Source organism: Lolium rigidum, chromosome 6 (assembly GCF_022539505.1).
Source record: "Lolium rigidum isolate FL_2022 chromosome 6, APGP_CSIRO_Lrig_0.1, whole genome shotgun sequence".
Classification (NCBI taxonomy): domain Eukaryota; kingdom Viridiplantae; phylum Streptophyta; class Magnoliopsida; order Poales; family Poaceae; genus Lolium; species Lolium rigidum.
Window position 1 is genome coordinate 185,473,043 of NC_061513.1, and position 19,645 is coordinate 185,492,687.

A 19,645-nucleotide genomic window follows, 5' to 3' on the forward strand; every position below is an offset into this window, starting at 1 on the left:
ACAGAACACACCCATAATCAAGCCTAACATAGACCCAACACAACGGGCCGCACCCACTCTAGCCAACACAAACGACCACAAGACGACACGAACGAACACTGCAACACCGCACTGACAAGGGCACTCCATGGCATTGGAGGTACCCGTCAATGAACTGTGGATCTAGGAAAGGCAGCAGCCAAGGTGGCGAGAAAATCGCAAACCTCTAGCGACGATAGCTCCGGGCTCAGTTGCCAACAACCCTGACTTAACAACCCCATCAGCAATAGGAACCAAACACCTGCTGGACACAGGCGAGGAAGAGACTGCAGCATCAACAACACAAATCTTCTCAAAGCCAAGTGCCTGACTCGGCGGAGAAGCCACAGCCGAGATCCCGTGCAAGTCGGACCTCACTTCCTCGATGGAACGACACATAACCACATCATCACACAACTCCAGAAGCTCAGGCACCAGAGATGAATCCCCACCTAACTCATGTAGCTCTAGCGTGATCTGCAATACCGGAGCCAAGATCTCATCTATGCGCTCACCCTCAGAGACGACCAACACAATAGGCCGCGACGACTGGCAGGGACTACCACGAGGAGAGAAACAACCGTAGAGATGTTCTTCCTCAACCAACGATGACTTCGTCTCAGCGGAGCCAAGCGGAAACGAAACCTGCATGGTGGCAAGCTCCAACCCACCGGAAGAACATGCCTCTATCGGCTCCAAAGAGACACCATCATGTGCCAACAACAGCTTGAGACTTTCCACCTCTTCACGAAGAGGGCGCAATACCTCCTCGACGCGGTTAGCGACCAACTGAGAGAGCTCCATGCGCAGCAAGGAAAACTGGCACTGAAGGCGAGAGTCGAAACTGGCGTTGTCATTGAACTCCTCGCAACACCTTGGAGAGTGCTTTGGCGGCGTTGCAGGCGACGACGAGGGGCACACGACCTCAGCCCAACTCCGGGATGCCGATGGACGACGAGGCTGAGCAGACGGAGAGCGGCTCCGCTGGGAAGGAGCACGTGCATCCGGAGAACGAGGACGAGCGTCCGGAGAGCGAGAACGAGCAACGGGAAAACGCGCACGGCAGAAACGCTCCCGATGACCAGGGCGACGACAACGGATGCATCTGAAGGGCTCACGACATGTGCTGACTTGGTGGTCACGCTCAAGGCATCGAAAGCATCTCCCCCGAGCCCAACGCTTGAAGGCGAGACTACGCTCGAGGCCATCCCTCTGAAGCAAAGACGATGGCTCGCGGCCGGGGCGACCCCCCCCCCCCCGACTCACATTAACCCGGCCTTCGTCGTCTCCAACAGAATCAACAGCAAGAGAGAGGCCGCAAAGCTTCACTGGTGCCTCCTCATCATGGCACACACCAGCGGCGTCACGAACCAAGTCAGAAAGAACACCTTAGGTTGTATGAAAGAGTTGAGTCCGCGGTCATCGCTGGCTGCTACAGCGTGATTTTAGCTGTATGAAAGTGTGCATAGTTCGAAACTAAGATTTTCTTAGGTGGACATGTGTTGCAAGTGAGTTTAGTCAAGGTGAACATAAGTTGCTACTCACACACACACACAAAAAAAGACTGAATCGATGAATTTGCATCATGATTTGTATTTGCCTAGAAGTAGCGTGTGTTAAAACTGAGATTTGGCTCACGTTTAATTCTCAGCCGAGTAGGAAATACGGAGTAGGAACCATGACTCTTTTTTTCTCGTCGCCTAAAACAAGAGACCATGCATTGGAATGATTGGACTCCCTGAATGTGTGTGTAATCATGCACATTGCTCACGATTCACGAAAGTGAACTAAGAGTACAACATATCTGCAAGTGAATCGTAATGGCAACTGAATGGCAATCGGGGTCCCAAAATCAGAACAAACAGGAAGGAACAGTAATTATGCAGGGAGCAAAATACAACATGCAATCGACCCAATTATGCGCGCATCCTTGCGGAGGAACGGCGCTACACGGGGGAGAGGAGCTGGGCGAGGCTGGGCCGGGGCTCGGACCTCATGCCGACGAGGACGACGAGGGGGGTGAAGCCGTAGTGGGCGACCACCTTCGCGTTCTTCATCGCCCAAGTGCTCCACTCGCGCGCCAGCCGCGCCGCGCTCGCCGCCGACGACTCCGCGGCGTCCGCTGGGGACTTCCCCTTCCCCGCCGCTGCCGACGCCATGGCCGCTTCCGTCAGACGCCTGGCAGAGAGGTGGATGATTTGGAAATTTCTGCCCTGTGATGGGAGGGGATGAGGCTGAAATGTCAGGATGTGGTGGGGCTGGGCCTGGACCCAGAAACCACTGTCTAAATATTTTGGTGAATCACTAATATTAAATATACACAAACGCATACACATATACACTACAATTTACGCAAGTGTCATGTATAAATTCCTGAATACACAAAATTTAATATTTCATCGCGCTTAAAGGAATTACGCTTAATCTGTTTAGTGACATTGTCTCAAAAGAAGGAAAAAAACAAATGCGATACAAAACACAATTTATATTTAGTGTGGTGGGTGTGTACTTTTCAATGATGGATGCTGGAGATGCATAACAAAGAACACTATGACTAATATGCAACATTAATGTTATGTGGTTTTAACTAGAAAAATAAATCACTTATGTTTGTATTTTATAAATGTAAGTATAAAAGTCTAGTATAAATACAAATCATATCTTGACGTAATTTCTCTAGTATGGACTAGGAGCTCAAGATAGAGTTGTAGTCTAGTTGCTCCAGCCTCATCTTCCTTAATATATTATTTTCCATCTTACCATCCGCATCGATCTGTTTATAGTGTCATTACGGAGTGGGTTGGCTGCGAGAATGTTGATTATGAAGATAAATTCAAGTTCTTGCTTTTGGAACTGTGCTGAAGATTCTATACCTAGATGTTTTGCAACCTAGGTTTTCATGCTCCAATGGCACCAGTACCATTTGTGTTCAGTTCAAACACTGAAAAGTTTATTGTTCACTGTGCTGATAATATGTGAAAGTTCATTATACTTGTAATATTTGAATTCTGTCAAAAATATATTTGCACTGAGGTTGTGTGAACTCCGAATATGTGTACATTGAGCAACATTTTGGATGTGCCCTAAAAAGCTTTCGAGGTGCATTTCGGATGTTCCTTAATTGCTTTTCAGGGAACATTTTGAATGTGCCCTCAAAACTTTTCGGGGCACACTTTGGATGTGCCCTCAAAACTTTTGGAGGCACGTTTTGGATGTGCCTTTAAAACTTTTCGGGGCATATTTTGGATGTGCCCTCAAAAGTTTTGAGGGCGCATCCTCAAAACTTTTGAAGGCACATTTTGTATATGCCCTCAAAAAATTTCGGGGCATGTCTAAATGTGTCCTAAAATGTTATAATCGAGATGCACAATAAACGAAGAACGAAAAGTAAAACACTGCAGGGGACACGAGATTTTAACGTGGAAAACCCTTGCAACACACAAGGGAAAAACCACGGGCGCCAACCAGCAAAACTTCACTATTTCGATGGTGTTTACAAACGTCGTGGGTGTACAATGATGCGATGAAACCCTAGCGGCGGCTTACAGGGAATATATATAGACGGTGGCAACGATCCGTACCGAAGCCCCCGGCGACGGGCCTCGCTCCCCCGGCAACGATCCGTACAATATATATACGCTTCGGCCCAAGCCTCCGGCGACGGACCTCGCTCCGCTCGTCAGAAGTTAGCCTCCCTTTAGTATATGAATTTGGATCACAATATAACATAAAAGGTAGACCTATGAGGACATATTTTTAAAGTCTCTTTAATACTTTCCAAATAGCAAGTAAATTTGGCACATTTTTCGCATTTAAGGGTAGTTAAAAGTGCCCCCAAATTCCTACCGTGATGTAGTGTGTGGAAAAATATTTGTTGATTTCACCCAGGCAAAGGGAAAAGGCAATTGGTTTAGGAAAATGCTTGAAATCCGGCGACCGATACGTCGCTCCAAATCGGTCGTCATGTGCTGGCCGCGTGTGACCGTGTGTGTCAAGGCTGCAGCGCCCCTGGGCCCACCAACGTTCCTTCCTTCTCTTATCTTCTTCCCTTATCCTGCCCAGTGCCCACCAACGACGCGTCCCAGGCAGTAGTAGCCTCCATGGATTTTCTCCTCATGTGCATCACGGCCGCCATCCCACACCTTTGAGCTCGTCGCCGGCTTTGCTCCGCCGCCCTCCCGTACCTTCGTGTTCGTCTCCGGCGTTTCTCCGCCGCCCTCCTGTACCTCGGCGCTCGTCGACGGTGTTGCGCCGCCGCGCCCTCCCGCACATCCGTGCTCGGGAGCCGCCGTAGAGGGGCTAATATTGCAAGCTATCGGCCATCTCCTCGACGGTGGTGCCGCAAGACTCCCTCGTCGAGGTCCCTGCTGCCGTCTTGAGCCTTCCCTGCCCAAGCTCAAGTTCTGAATCAAGCGACACCCACCGGTTTGCTCTACTCTCTTCCCAATTGCTGGAATTGTTGTAAATAGCCAAAAAAAAATGTAGGAATTCTTGCTTAGTATTGTTGTAAATAGCCAACATTTTTGGTGTTGATTATTTTTGTAAATGTCTAGTATTTTTGTTTGATTTTTTTGTCCACCATTGTTGTAAATACCCAATAATTCCGCTCTTGATTATTGTTGTAAATATCAAGAATTTTTGTTGGACTTTGTTCTTGATTATTGTTGTAAATAGATAATAGTTTGTTGGATTTGTTATTGATTATTATTGTGAATATCTAATTTTGTTGTTGTTTTTGTTGCTGATTATTGTTGTAAATAGCCAATATTTTGTTGTTTTTGGTTGGTGATTATTGTTGCTAATAACTACAACAAAATTTTATTTGTTTTGGTCTATTTTGTTGTGAACGGTTTTTTTCTACAAAGAATTGTATGATTAAGCGGATGCTTGTCTGTGGTTGCTTGAAAGCAATGTGTTACAGTGCCAGATAGATGCGTGAGGTTAGCTGGTCCCAAATGCATGTGGAAAGCGACGTTTTGCCTGTCCGAATTGCATGTGATAGCGACGTTTCTCGTTCTGGTCATCCAACGAAGGCACCTTTTCATCCAACGGTGCACGTGCGACCGATTTTCCCACCCAGAATCGGGCGACCGACGCCTAGCGTCCGCCTAATATCTAATCATTGGCCAACGCCAAAGGAAAGCCACTCACATTTCGAGAGAGTGACACAAAGGCTTAGATAGTCACGAAACGCAGACACCAAGGGCTGAAAAGAGCAAACCCATCAAGCATCCAGAAGGAACGAATTTAGTTCTTTGCTTCAACCATCCAAGATAACCATCCTTTCAAGAAAACAAGTGATGCCCTACTTAGCTTTCTATATCGAGGTATAGTTCCTTCATGCCAGATTACCGAACCAGATCGAGTTAGACCTAGGCGTCTGTAAGGCGATCTAGGGTTTTTCTGCCCCTGCTCATGGAGTTCGCTCCAGCGTGGGGTTTCTTTCTCTACCGTCCCTCGGACGGATCTCTCTGATGTTCTGTCCGGACGCTCTAACTCTCCCCTCCGCAACCGTGGGTTTCATTGAGGCGGCTAGGGTTTCTCTCACAAGCTGTGTTGACGCCTGTGAGGGCTGCTTGGGGCGGCGCATTCCCATCATGGAAAGTCCGACAAATTCAGCAAACCAGGCTGGAGGATCGGGAATGAAAAAGGATGAGGCGATCGGAGATCTTCTGAAACGTCTTGGACTGGAAGAGGATGAACTCAATGATCTGGTTTTTGAGGAGGAAGAATTTGCCCCTAAACAAGGTATGAAGTGGATGGCTCTTTTAAGAATTCATACAACAAATCAGTTTAGGCCCATTACGTTCGAGCAGCATATGAGGAATGTCTGGTCTCCTGCACAACAGTTGGAGTTCAATCATCTTGGAAGGTAATATGTTCACTGTCCACTGTTTTTGTCTTGGTGATTGGCTGAAAATTACAAAAGGAGGGCCATGGTTGTTTAGGTGGAATGTTGTTTGCATAGAAAAGTATGATGGCTTAGTATCCACTGATATAGTTGATCTAAATCACTTTGAAACCTGGATTCAAATCCATAAACTCCCTGTGGGCTACAGGAATGAGGCTCTGGTAAGAATCTCACGGAAAGGAATGCAGGGAGAGCTACTAAAGTTGAAACTGTTGATCATGGCCTGGGCAATCTTGTTTGTGTTAGAGTAAAATTGGATGTGAGAAAGAACTTGGCTCTTGTGGTCACCGTATCTAGAGAGAAAAAGTGGGAGTACTATCAGATTCAGTATGAGAAAATTCCAAGGTTCTGTGGTGCGTGTGGTTTCTTGGGGCATTCACATCTGGAGTGTGGCTCGGGAGAGCATGAAGAAAATAAACTCAAGTGGGGGGACTTCCTAAAAGCTGATTGGGAAACTTGGCATGGCCGAGGGCTTGGTGGTAATCGAGGGGGTGGAAGAGGTAGCGGTCGAAGCGGCCGTGGTTGGGAAGGCGGAAGTGGAAGAGATACAATGGGACATGGAAGAAATATGGTACCTTGGCGACACAATGCGATGGGAGGTTTGGAAAGTAAAACTTTTGACCCTGGCAGGAAGATGGGGGCATATGCTGTGAACTAGGCACTACAGGTGTACTAATGGACTAAGCAACCTGGACCGTCAGATGGAAAACATACGGTCTTTAGATCGGCAGGTCCCACACTCAGGTAAATTTTAGACGAAGGCCCTTCCTTTGTTGTGAATTCCTGGAAATCTACATCTGGTCACGCACTCACCCTCAATCCTATCCCTTGCGGGAGGCGGCGGCGCTAATTATCTCCACCATCCCCGTCCACCACGGCGGCTGCGCCGCCGCGGCCCAACATCTCAACCCAAATACCTACAGATCAAGGCCAAGCCGTCACCGGTGCCCCCTGTCCGCAGGTGGTCGTCTTCGTGCCATCGATTGCCGGCAGCTCGCTGAGCGTGGCGCTCGTGGAAGGTGCAGATCGCGGAAGCCATCATCAGTGGTGTCACGGCGCGCTCGTGAAAGGTGCAGATCGGGGGAATCACTTCACGCTCTCATTCCGTCGACATTCAAGTGAATGGAAGGCAGTAGCTGCCCACCGCCGTCAGCTGTTGGGTCTGTTCCTACAAGTACAGGAAACGTACCAGCTTTACCAGGTAAGAAATTGATTAGCTGCAAATTAGCAGCGCTATAGTTTGGTAATGCCAGATTATTTGAGCGATGCAAACTCTATTGCTGAGATCAACTCCCCGATGCTGAATATTGACACTTCTAGCACACCCAAAAAGAGGAAAAACTTCTCTCAAGATGTGGGTATTCCTTTCTATGAATATTTTTTCTAAAGTGTATACTGCAAAGCTTCTCTGTTCTTCACAAAGCAACAATCACTTGGCACAAATTGTTCCCTGTTCTTCATAAATAGTTCTATGCTCTTTATAACATTAATTTTCAATTTTTCTTGAAATTTGAAATTCCAGTATTGATACCGGCGTATTTCATGGGCATTCCTTTGGCGGGTATTCTTTGAACCACTTCGCCGTCTGAGAGCGAAAATGCCTTTTTCAAGAGTTTTGTCGGCCGCAAGCTAGCTTACGTTGAGTTTTGGTTGACACGGCTTTGCAATGTCAAAGGCAGGAAGAGTTGATAGCCGACAACTCAAGTATACACACAACACCTACTCTGCTCACAACATGGGAAATAGAAAGGCAAGGTAGTGAGATATTCACTCATGAGGTATTCGCTTTATTCCAGAAACATGTGAATGCAGCTAGAGAGGATTGTGATGTCCAGAACACAACAATTGTGGATGGGACTAAAGTATTTGAGGTTAGCGATGCCTGGGGAGTTAGAGAAGTACGTTTTGACAGCACAACCATGATTGCCAAGTGTTCCTGCAAGCTTTTTGAGTCTAAAGGAATTCTTTGTCGGCATATTATACGTGTCTTCAGGGCTTCAAAGCTAAATGAGTTACGAAGCATTTATGTTCCAAAAAGATGGGAGAAAAAGTGCAAAAGGTATTTTTCCATACACCTGGAATTATTTCTTAGTGGTGTATCTCACCTTTTCTTCTTCTCATAGAGATGCTGTGTATGATGGAGAAGGAAACCTACTTGAAGAAAATGCCATTGGATCTGCTGAAACGACGATAAGGAGGAAGATAGCAACAGCCCGGAACATGCTAGAAGAAATCATAAGGGATGCTAGAGCATCTGAAGAAGTAATTGGCTTTATTAATATTGGTTTGAGCAACCTTGAATCATCTGTAGTACAGAAATTTCAAACTGTACCACCTACTCGTCATGAAGAACAAGAGACTTTTATTGGGACGAGCATTCCAACTCAAATTGCGGTCTTGACAGCTAGTGATACTTGTTCAAGAGGCACATGCTCGAGAATAAGGGGACATAGAGATGATGCAAAAGGTAGAGCAGGGAAAAAGAAGAAAAAATATCCCAATCTGAAAGTCCCACGCCAGTGTGGCCTATGCAAAGAAGTGGGGTTCCATGACGCGCGGAAATGTCCCAAAAAAACATAAACGTGTCTGCGTTGGTGACTGTTACATCCTTCAAGACTTTTAAGTAGCATAATGTAGTGTGTTTGTCTGTCTGCTCTTGTAATCTGCTACTGCAATTGCTAGGCATGTAATTGTGAAGTAACATGATGTCATGCAGTGTGCTGATACTTGTCGCTCAGATTTCTTTATGTTTCTGGTTTGGTCTTCTAGGAATCATGTTGGATTTTAATTGATTTTCACAGAATTATCGTGTACATTTCATTGAGTTGCACACAAATTTATCTGGAACATGACCTGATACATAGCCTCATAGCCTCATGTACGTGTGTACTTTTGTCCAACGGCATGGAGCGAACCACCTCCATAAGAATTTTAGAACCGAGATTAAATCCCAGGTGGAAGACGTGGTAGTTCAGCGTTATGTGTGGTTTTCCGTAAAGTAGCAGGATTCGCTGAGGAGCATGGTAACTCGCGGGGGTGTTTTCGCAAATTTAACAGGACTCATATCTCCACTTCAATCAGGACCCTTGGTACAGGATCGGACGAGCAGCAGATTGCTTAGTCCATTAGTACACCTGTAGTGCCTAGTTCACAGCATATGCCCCCCAGGAAGATACGGCTACTAGTCCTGTCAAAGGACAAAACATGGAGGTTGATCGACAAGAGCTCATAAATTCTCAAACCAAAAGAGCTCTGGAATTGGGCGAAATGAAGGACAGTGCAACTGATAAGATCATAGGGGGACTTGGGTTCTCTAATGAAACTTCTGCCATGGTGACTGATGAGAAGATACCAGAGGAAAAAATTGAGTTAGAACATGTAAAGGACCGAAAGGAAAGGTCAAAGAAGGACGGAGCTGACTCCACTTTACTAGGATCGGCGGGTTCCCTTGAGGATCCCGTCCGGTCGAAAATGAAAATATTATGTTGGAACTGCCACGGTTTGGGTAATGCCGCGGCAGTTCGAGCGCTTCTTGATGTTATGAGGCGCTATAACCCCGATGTGGTGTTCTTGTCGCAGACCCACCTTGAAGATTATCTGTCAGAGTGTCTTAAGAGGAAAGCGAAAATGGATTTCAAAATTGTGCAAGATTATGATGGTCGGCGTGAAGGAATTTTAATGTTCTGGAAAAAGGAAGTCAAACTTTACCAAATCAGGGCTGAACCAAACTTCATTGATGTACGAGTATTGAAGAGGATGCAAACAAAGTTTGGCGTTTTACTGGGATGTATGTGGAATTTAAATTGGAAGAGAAGTACAAAACCTGGGACATAATTTGCTCAATACATCAAAATAATAGCCTCCCCTGGGTTGTTATGGGTGACTTGAATGAAATTTTATTTGATCAAGAGAAGGAATGGGGCGCCTCCGACCCCCAAGGTATATGCAGGATTTCCATAATGCGCTTGATGATTGTGACCCATATGACCTGGGTTATATGTAGGGGATCGTTTTACATGGCATAGAGGAAATATGCGATCGAGACTTGACAGAGCTTTGGGCAATACGAGCTGGAGCCAAATGCATGATGACGCTGCGATTGTTCATCTCGGGTATAATCACTCGGATCATCGACCCTTGATGCTGGATACGAAGTACTATGTTGTACTAAGCTCGCACCAACAAATTAAACAAAATAAGTTTGAAGCAAAGTGGCTCGAAGAGGAGAACTTTGCAGAGATTGTGAAGGAACAGTGGGAGGCAGCGGCTGAGTTTGCGGATCCGATCGACGTCCTCACCAAACTGAAGACCATGCATGCTGGGCTGCATGCATGGGATCAGCGGGTGCTGCGGGGGCCCAAAAACACCTTAGATCGGCCTAATGTGAGCTGGAAACGGTGATGCGAGGGCCCATTAACCCGGAGAATGAACCGAAGAAGAAATAAATTGCTGAGTTAATAGAGAAGCTCCTAGAACAGGAGGAAATCCGGTGGAATCAAGGATCTCGAGCGAATTGGCTCCAGAATGGGGATCGTAATACTTCTTACTTACATAGTTTTTCCACGACTAGAAAGAAGAGGAACTGCATCAAAAAAATAAAGAACACAAATGGTGATTTTGTAGAAGGTAATGACAATTTAAATCTAGTCATTCAATTACTAACCTGTTCTCTACCAGCAAAAAAAAAAATTCCTAACCTGTTCTCCACAGAGAATGTTGTTGTTGATCCTGGTTTCCTTGAGATGATAACTCCAAAATTATCTCAGCAAATGAATGATGACTTGATTGCTCCTTTCAATGTCGATGATGTGAAGAAAGCAGTGTTCTCTATTGGTGATCTTAAAGCTCCAGGGTCGGATGGACTTCATGCTCTTTTTTATATAAAAAAAAATCTGGCATTTGGTGGGGCTTGATATTACAGCGGCAGTGCAAAAGGCTATAAATGAGAAGAACATTCCTGATGGATGGAATGAGACGGTGATTGTTTTAATCCCCAAAGTGGACAATCTGGAGGAGGTCGCTCAGTTTAGGCCGATCTCCCTTTGCAATGTGGTCTATAAGATAATACTCTCTCCGATCCAAAAATAAATGTCGACTAGGACATTTTTATAAAAACAGCCTCGTATTTGTTTTTACTTAACCCGCAGTCCACCCATCCTATTCCATCTCCGTCACATACAAAAAATCCCATAGTCGGACACGCACAGAGCCACGGACTGGTTTCCTCACGAAAAAAAAAGGAAAATTGAAGTCTACCCTGATCCCCCGTCTCTTATGCCGCTCCACCGAACCTCGATTCCGATCCGATCTCGCCGGTGCTACACCACCTGGACCTCCTTCCTCCGCTCCTAGTTCGAAGGCCTCCATTCTCTCGCGTCATATCGATGCCAGCGGCACATCCTCGCCGTCGAGAGGGCGCCTCCGCCTGGAAACATGCCGGTGCGGTGGGCATCCTCACCGGCGCGTGGTGCCCCGTCAAGCTCGTCAGCCCACGTCCCGCGCGTGGCCGAGGCGGTCTGGTGCAGATGCCCACACGCCAACAACGGTCATCCGGTCACCTGGATATGAGGATCCATAGTTTTCTGATTTCAGAAGGGGTTATGTGTGAAAATGAATGTGTGTTAACCGGCCGACACTTATTTCGGATTGGAGGGAATATCAAAGATGCTAGCTGCAAGACTAAAAGTAATTCTACCTGATATCATTTCCCCAACTCAGAGTGCGTTTGTCCCAGGAAGACTCATTACTGGTAATGTGTTGGTGGCATATGAATGCGTCCATAAAATAAATAACAAAAGAATTGGAAAGTTTGGTTTGTGTGCAGTGAAGCTGGATATGCATAAGGCATATGATAGAGTGGAGTGGGATTTTTTGAGAAAGATGATGATGCGGCTTGGCTTCCACTTGGAGGGGATTGACCTGGTGATGGCATGTGTGTCGTCCTACTCCATCATATTTAATTCACATATGACAGATGGTTTTGTTCCAACTAGGGGTATTAGACAGGGGATCCTTTGTTTCCTTACTTGTTCCTTATTTGTGCGGAAGGGTTATCAAATTTCTTGTTGCATGTTGAAGAGATTGGTGGCATTGAAGGGGTAAAAGTATGCAGGGGTGCACCATCAGTATCACATCTACTATTTGCTGATGATTCTTTGATCCTCTTGAAAGCGGATTTGAACAATGCAATCTCTTTGAAGCAAGTGCTTGACTCCTATTGTGCAAACTCGGGTCAGTTAGTAAGTGTGGACAAATCAAGTATCTTTTTTAGTCCTAATACACATATTGATGTTAAAGTTCAGATTTGCAATACCTTGAATATTAATACTGAAGCTCTTTCTGACAAGTACCTGGGCCTTCCCGCATTGGTTGGAATTGACAGAAGTGATTGCTTCATGCACTTGGTTGAAAGAGGCATCCAACTTATCAAAGGGTGGAAGGAAAATCAACTCTCTATTGGTGGAAAAGAGATTTTGATAAAAGCAGTTGCTCAATGTATTTCGGTATATGCTATGTCGGTTTTCCTGATCCCAAAGAATTTTTGTAAAAAGATGAAAGATGTGATAGGTCATTTTTGGTGGGGAGATGATGACCACGGTAAGAAGATGCATTGCTATTCTTGGTGGAAATTGTGCTTTCCTAAGAAGGATGGGGCATGGGCTTTCAGGAGATGCATTCTTTTAACTTAGCAATGTTATCTAAGCAAGTATGGAGGCTCATTGATGACCCAAACTCATTATGTGCTCAGATTCTTCGTGCCAAATACTACCCAGATGGGGATATCCTTAAGGCTGGCCCCAAAGCGATTTCTTCTTTTACTTGGCAGAGTATTATCGCAGGCATTCATACTTTTAAAAGAGGTTGCATCTGGAGGGTGGGAAGTGGTGACATAATTGATATTTGGCGGGATCCTTGGATACCCAGTAGCCCAAACCGCAAAGTTATGACTCCGAGGGGAGATTGTATTGTTCGGAAGGTTGATGAGTTGATTGACCCAATATCTGGTACTTGGGACCAAGCTCTTCTCCAGGATATTTTTAGCCCCATTGATGTATCCCGGATTATACAAATCCCTCTAAATATTGGAGCGTTTGAGGATTTTATTGCATGGCACGGTACTAAGTATGATAGAGTATGAGAAGGTAGAAGATGAAGTCGGGCAAGTTCAAGATGAGCATTCCAAGTGGATCACATGCTTGAAGCTTGTCGTTCATTTGGTGATAATGGACATGTGAAGATATGCATCAATGGAGCTTTCCCATCATGGTGTATGGGGGAGCATTTGTGAGTCTTCATGAAGCAACGATGATCAAGTAAGGCATTCCGGCTTGAGTGGGGCTTGAAGAGCTATCATCAAGATCAAGCGCGATGCGCAAGGCAAAGGTATGACCTTGCTAGGTTTTCCTTTTACCGGTCTCAGGGAGGATGTTGGGAGACCGGATTATAGGATAGATAGTCGCACTATCAAGAGGGGCTTTCGGTTGGGTAACTTGATCGCATCGTCTTAGGGAGCTCAATCGTTTGCATACTTTGCATATCTCTATTGGTTCTTGGTATTTCTCAGTGTGAGGTTCTTGAACTTGTTGCTAGCTTTACAACAAGCCCAAGTTCATCGAAAACGGAATTCTCATGCATCGTCTATTGCGTTTTCAAGGTTGGGTGATTTTACCGGTTATTCATGAGATAAGGTTCTAACTTTTATATTCATGATAAAATCCCCTCCTATAGATTCTTGTGTTTTCACTTTCTATAGGATAGCATTTGTTGTTATATTTCAAACAAAACTGGTTTCATTCGAATCGGAGTTCGGGAGCATTCGCTATTAAAGAAAAGGGGAAAAGGAGAAAAGAATAAAAAGAAAAAAAAGGGGAGGGGCAGCCGGCCGGCCGACCGGCCTGCCGGCCCACACGCCGGCCCACCCGGCCGAGACCGGCCCGGGAGCTGACGCCAGCCGTGCGGCTTCCTGAGGCGCCCCCGACCTGGTCCGACCCACGAGCCGGCCGCCGACCGGCCCACCCGGCGCCACCCCCGGCCAAGCCGGACGCCCCGCCGGCCCGCTCACCGCCGCGTCGCCCACGCGGCTTGCTACCGCCCGCGCGTGGCTGGGCCACCTTGACGCCCAGTGCGGCGCGCCGTCCCGCCCGGTTGGTGGGCCGGCCCGACCGGGATCCCTGCTTGCCTCCTCAGTGCCCAGTCCGGTCGGCCGGCCTAGCAGCCGGCTGGGCAGTCTTTTCTGCCCGTTTTTTCCTGCGTTTTTCTTTGTCTTTTTCCCCCAACGGTTTTATTTGCTCTTGGGATATAAATAGCCCTTCTTCCATCTTGGGCCAACTAGTTCTTCCCCTTCTTCACCTCCATTGTTGCTATTTGAAGAACTTGCTTCCCCCCTTGATTCCTCGCATGATTCTTGCCCATTCTTGAGGATTTGAGAGAGGAGATCTAGATCTACAATCCCCACCAATCAATTTCTCCTCTAAGTGAGGGGAACCCTTTGGATCTAGATCTTGGAGTCTTTTGTTGACTTTCTCCATTGTTCTTCCTCTCCAATCTCATCTTAGCATTTGTTGCTTGGGTGGGATTTGAGAGTGAAGGACTTGAACACCTCTAGTGTTCTTTCTTTGCATCATTGCATAATGTTGAGCTCTCCACCACGATTAGTTCGAGTGAGAGACCGTGAGCTTGTTACTCTTGGAGGAGACCTCCTAGTTGGCTTGGCGGTTGGTGCTCCGGTGATCTCTTCAAGAAGATTGTGAAGAGGCCGGGGATTCTCCTTCGTGGAGCTTGTGAAGTGGTTGTGGAGCTTGCCATCTCCGGAGCGGAGGAAAAGCTAACCATAAGGAAAGGGCCATTATCCTTCGTGGGTGTGGTTCGGAGAATAGAGTGAGCCTTCGTGGCGCGGGAAATCCTTCGTGGACCTCCACTCCTCCAAACGTGACGTTCCTTTTTGCAAAGGAAGGGAACACGGGAATACATCCTCGTCTCCGCGTGCCTCGGTTATTTCTATACTCGAGCTCTCTTTCCTTGTGATAGTCATCGTGCTTCAAGTACATATATCTTGCTATCACTTGTGCTACATATATCTTGTGCATATCTTGCTTAGCTCTAGTTGCCATTGTTACACTTAGTTGAGCTTAGCATATTTAGGATTTGTGCTTGTAAACTAAACGTTAGTTTAATTCCGCATTCTTACAAGACAAATCCGCAAGAGTTTGTAATTGCCTATTCACCCTCTCTTCCCCCCCCCTCTAGGCGACATCTCGATCTTTCATGGGGGCACTGGGGGAGGGAGCTTGGGGTGCCGAGGGAGGGAGGAGGCGGTGGCGGCAAACCTAGGGTTCAGGGAGGGTCGCGAGAGCAGACTCGAAAATGAAATGCCTAAATCGTTGAATTTGCGTCATGATTTGTATCGGCCTAGAAATAACATGTGTGTTACAACTGAGATTGTTTAATTCTCGGTCGATTGTCCGTCCCAAAAAAAAATATACGAGGAAATGAGAACTATCGACTTTTTTTTTTGCATCGCCAACAACAAGCGACCCTGCATTGGACTACCCGAATGTGCAATCATGCACATTAGCATGCTCACGAAAGTGAAATACGAGTACAATAACGCGATATCAGTATCAAGAAGTAAATTAACCCTAGTCCTAATAAGAAGATACAAATGCGTAATCCTTTGCCGGGGCAACTGAAACATTAGCTTGTAGGCTCTCTGAATGGTACAAAATAAGAACAAACAGGAAGGAACAGTAATTATGCAGGGAGCAAAATACAACGGATTGAGCTTCAGTGACTTTCTCAACCCACAAAGTCACTGACTTTGTGTCACTTACAAGTGGGGCAATGTGGAGCACTACATTATATGTGTCCCACATTGCCCCACTTGTAAATGACACAAAGTTAGTGACTTTATGGGCTGAGAAAGTCACTGAAGCTCAATCCAAATACAACATGCAATCGACCCAATTATGTGCGCATCCTTGCGGAGGAACGGCGCTACACGGGGGAGAGGAGCTGAGCGAGGCTGGGCCGGGGCTCGGACCTCATGCCGACGAGGACGACGAGTGGGATGAAGCCGTAGTGGGCGACCACCTTCGCGTTCTTCATCGCCCAAGTGCTCCACTCGCGCGCCAGCCGCGCCGCGCTCGCCGCCGACGACTCCGCGGCGTCCGCTGGGGACTTCCCCTTCTCAGCTGCAGCCGATGCCATGGCCGCTCCCGTCAGAACTCAGACGCGAAGGAGAGAGGTGGAAGATTTGGAAATTCTGCCTGCGACGGGAGGGGATGAGGCTGAAATGTCAGGATGTGGTGGGACTGGGCTGTTAGGTGAGGCCACGACCCAGGAGCACTGGAAACCACTCTCTAAATATTTTGGTGAATTACTAATATTAAATATACACAAACACAAACACATACACATACACGCTATAATTTAGGCAAGTTTCATCTATAAATTTCTGAATACATAAAATTTAATATTTCATCGCGCTTAAAGGAATTACGCTTAATCTATTTAGTGGCATTGTCTCAAAAAAGGAAAAACAAATACAATACAAAACTCAATTTAAATTTAGTGTGGCGGGTATGTAATTTTCAATGATGGGCGCTAGAGATGCATAACAAAGAACACTATGACTAATATGCAACATTAATGTTATGTGGTTTTAACTAGAAAATTAAATTACTTGTGTTTGTATCTTATAAAAATAAAACTATAAAAGTCTAGTATAAATAAAAATTATATCTTGGCATAGCTGCTTTCTTGTATAGACTAGGGTCCCAAGATAGATTTGTATTGTGTTCAATTGTTGGAGCTTTATGTTGCCTTGTCACAACCTCTAGTAAGGATGCGTAAAAAGTACCAGCAACGCAGTAGTTCAGACGATGCTAATTAACTGCCGTGGATGGGGAAACTGAAGGTCAGAGTGAGCGTGTAGATAGTATGACTATCACATACATAAGTTTATTTATTAAAGATACCGAAGACGATAAGCACATGCGTAAGCCGACAAAGCTATAGAAGATTGCCCATGTGGAGCCAGTCACGACGATGAAGTCCGAGATTATCGTTGGTCCACCACGGCGGTCGATTAAGCTAGGGATGACATTCTAGCATTTCTCATACTAGATGATCCACTGCGCTATCACGCAAATGGCAAAACCAAGTTAGAATTTAAACCATAAGTTTTAGCTTATTTTAGTATTATGAATTAGCATGTAATTTAATTGCTTTAGTATCGGAGGCCCCTCCGCCCTCCTTTGGCTACTTCCTCTGCCCCCATTCGACGGCTCCTTACGCCCTCCTACATCCTCCTCGTCCTCTTCCAACCCCTTAGACTCACTCAACATCCTTGAGCCAGGCAACAAACAAATGCAGACAAACAACGATACAATTAATTGTACCGTAGTTCAGCATAAAAATTGAAGCCCCCATGTGTTTTGTAGGTATGCATGCACCAAAAAATACGAAGGGAAAAAATCGAGGGCCAGTACCTATAAGTCTTATCCATGGTGTTATATAAGACCTTAGTTCTAAGGAAGACTGAAATGACACGGATGTCGCCTAGAGGAGGGGGGGGGGTGAATAGGCGATTTAAAACTTTTACGAGATGGGCTTAACAAATTCGGAATAAAACTAGCGTTTACTTTGTCAAGCCCAAACCATATATACTATGGTTCACCTATGTGCACCAACAACTTATTCTAAGCAATGGTTCATCTATGTGCACCAACAACTTATGCTAAGCAATACAAGCAAGTATGTGATAGCAAGATATATATAACTTCAAGCACGATAGCTATCACAAGGTAAAGTGCATAAGTAAAGAGCTCGGGTATAGAGATAACCGAGGCACGCGAGAGACGATGATTTATCCCGGAGTTCACACTCTTGCGAGTGCTAATCTCCGGTGGAGAGGTGCGGTGGCTTAGTGCTCCTGAACGCCACAAGAGGCTCACATTGAGGTGTGGTTTCTCGATGGACACCAACACCACAAAGGCCTCACCCCAAGATGCGGTACTCACACCACACGCCGAACGCCACGAAGGCGCCTCACCTAAATCTCCGGTGACCCTCGCCACAAAGGCCTAGGTCACGGTTCCACTAAGGGATTTCCTTCGAGGCGGAAACCGGGTCTTACACAAAGGTTGGGGCACACTTCCACAACTTAAATGGAGGCTCCCAACAAATCGCCACAAAGGCCTAGAATCTGTCTAGGGTTCCAAGAACCCAAGAGTAACAACCTTCTTGCTTTCACCACCACGAATCACCGTGGAGAACTCAAACCGATGCACCAAATGCAATGGCAAGAGCACTGATACGTCTCCAACGTATCGATAATTTCTTGTGTTCCATGCCAAATTATTGATGTTATCTACATGTTTTATGCACACTTTATGTCATATTCGTGCATTTTCTGGAACTAACCTATTAACAAGATGCCGAAGTGCCAGTTCCTGTTTTCTGCTGTTTTTGGTTTCAGAAATCCTAGTAACGAAATATTCTCGGAATCGGACGAAATCAACGCCAAAGTTCCTATTTTCATCGGAAGCATCCAGAACACCCGGGAAGGACCGAGAGGGGGCCACGGGGCCACCAAACCCTAGGCCGGCGCGGCCGAGAGGGGGCCGCGCCGCCCTATGGTGTGGCCCCCCGTCAGCCCTCTCCGCGCCGCCTCTTCGCCTATATAAAGCCCCTGGATCGGAAAACCCGATACCAATTAACGAAACCCACGTAAACCCGCCGAGCCGCCGCCATCGCGAAGCCAAGATCCGGGGGACAGGATCTCCGTTCCGGCACGCTGCCGGAGCGGGGAAGTGCCCCCGGAAGGCTTCTCCATCGACACCGCTGCCATCTCCACCGCCATCTTCATCACCGCTGATGCTCCCATGAGGAGGGAGTAGTTCTCCATCGAGGCTCGGGGCTGTACCGGTAGCTATGTGGTTCATCTCTCTCCTATGTAGTTCAATACAATAATCTCATGAGCTGCCCTACATGATTGAGATTCATATGATGATGCTTGTAATCTAGATGTCATTATGCTAGTCAAGTGAGTTTTACTTATGTGATCTCCGGAGACTCCTCGTCCCACGTGTGTAAAGGTGACGAGTGTGTGCACCGTGTGGGTCTCTTAGGCCATATTTCACAGAATACTTACTCATTGAATGGCATAGTGAGGTGCTTATTTATATCTCTTTATGATTGCAGCATGTTTGTATCACTACTATCTATGTGCTACTCTAGTGATGTGTTATTAAAGTAGTTTTATTCCTCCTGCATGTGTGCAAAGGTGACGAGTGCGTGCACCGTGTTAGTACTTGGTTTATGCTATGATCATGATCTCTTGTAGATTATGGAGTTAACTATTGCTATGATAATATTGATGTGATCTATTCCTCCTACATATGCATGAAGGTGACGAGTGTGCATGCTATGCTAGTACTTGGTTTAGTCTCGTTGATCTATCTTACACTAAAGGTTACTAAAATATGAGCATTATTGTGGAGCTTGTTAACTCCGGCATTGAGGGTTCGTGTAATCCTACGCAATGTGTTCATCATCCAACAAGAGTGTAGAGTATGCATTTATCTATTCTGTTATGTGATCAATGTTGAGAGTGTCCACTAGTGAAAGTGTAATCCCTAGGCCTTGTTCCTAAATACTGCTATCGCTGCTTGTTTACTGTTTTACTGCATTACTACTGCTTGTTTACTGTCCTGG